Raw genomic sequence first — 1,662 nt, 5'->3', positions numbered from 1 at the left:
CGTCGGGCCTGCGTGATGCGACGTGTCAACCCCGATTCCACGGGGCTAACCACGGCGTGGCGTGTGGACGGGGCGGTTCCCGCCTACGAGTCACCACTCGCTAGCTCCCGAGGGCTCATCAATGATGGGGGGGGGGGGCTCACCGGCTCCCGAGACGTTTTTATGGTGCTTAACGCCGCCGCCCACCGGCCCTGTCATGGTATTCTCGTAGGGGGAGACGCGTCACGGCAGATGCCACGGGGTGACTTGAGGTGAGGGCAAGGCTGCAGTGGAGATCCAGGACGGGATTGGGCAAACATTACACGGAGGTTTACCCAGGTTCGAGGCCCTCCGCGGGAGGTAACACTTTTATTCATGCATGTCTGATGTATATGTGGAGTATGTAGCAATACATAGTTGCTCCTAGAGCTGTATTAGGGAAGGCAGAGGGAGAGCTATGGGCTTCATGCCTCATACGTATGTGAGCCCAGAGGCTCCGGATGAGCTTGTGTGTGTGTGCGTGCGTGAGAGCATGAGAGTGAGAGAGCTCCCTGGGTCACTTTATATAGGAAGTGCCCAGGGACAAGAGGCGCCCCACGCGGCCTAACTACACTATTCGAGAGACATCGATGTGACGCGTTACACCTGCTACAGTGCGCCACTATTAGTCAACAGTGCCTGACTATTGGCGCACAGTGAAGCGACACGCTATAGTGTTTGCTTTATCAGCAACAGTGTTCAGGTATGGTCGTCTTGTCCGCGTCGCGTCGATGCTGTAGTTGGCTCTGTGCAGCAGGCCGACTGGAACAGCCGGACAGGGAGCCGACTGGAGCAGCCGAGTGGGGAGGACCGGGGGCGCTGGTCACCCGATGTTTTGAAGCGTCGTCTCACCGTCTTGGGCCTACCCGGGGGTCATCCCCCTGACAGTAGCCTCCGAGCCTCCGGGCGTCGGGCGGAGGGTTTTCACGGGCATTGATGTGGTAGCAGAGGTCGATGATGATAGCCGGCTGCGGGCTGCATCCGGTGCGGCTCTTTCCAGTGGGGGCGCGCACCCACTGGGTGTAGCCTCCGAGCCTCCGGACGACTCGAAGAGTCGGACAGAGGATTTTGCAGATGTTGGAGCAGACGGTGGTATCGAGGATGCCGGTTGCATTCAGCGGTGGGCCTACAACCGGTGCAGTGTTTTCCTAGCGAGGCGCCGGCACACCCACTAAGTGTAACCTTCGAGCCTTTAGGCGAGGAGGGGGATTTTCCACTAAAATGATCAGACAGTAGACCAAGTTTCGACCCTACAGAGATGGGGATTTCACCATCACTACAAAGCACTCATTCCCATACCAAATGCCTTTAGGGACAGGTTGGAGAACCTTGTCTCTATTTTTTAGGGACGGGTTTCTAAGCAAGTCAGAGACAGGTTTTGAAACCCATCACTAGTATTAGCGACGCATTTTGGAAACACATCACTGTTACTTTAGAGCATCTACAACTGGAACTCTCAAATCTGCCTTCTCTCAAAAAAACTCTCAAATCCGCCGCATACGCCCACAAATGTCGGGCGTGACCGGCACCCCCATATCCAGCCTAAATATGGGGCGGATATGGGGGAGCCTGGTCACGCCCGCCACGTCGGACCCAACAGCCCGACCCCATCCCAAATTGCACCAAATCCACCCCGTAGAATAG

Source organism: Triticum dicoccoides, chromosome 2B, assembly GCF_002162155.2.
Source record: "Triticum dicoccoides isolate Atlit2015 ecotype Zavitan chromosome 2B, WEW_v2.0, whole genome shotgun sequence".
Taxonomy (NCBI): Eukaryota; Viridiplantae; Streptophyta; class Magnoliopsida; order Poales; family Poaceae; genus Triticum; species Triticum dicoccoides.
Note: the sequence above shows the minus strand (reverse complement) of the source record.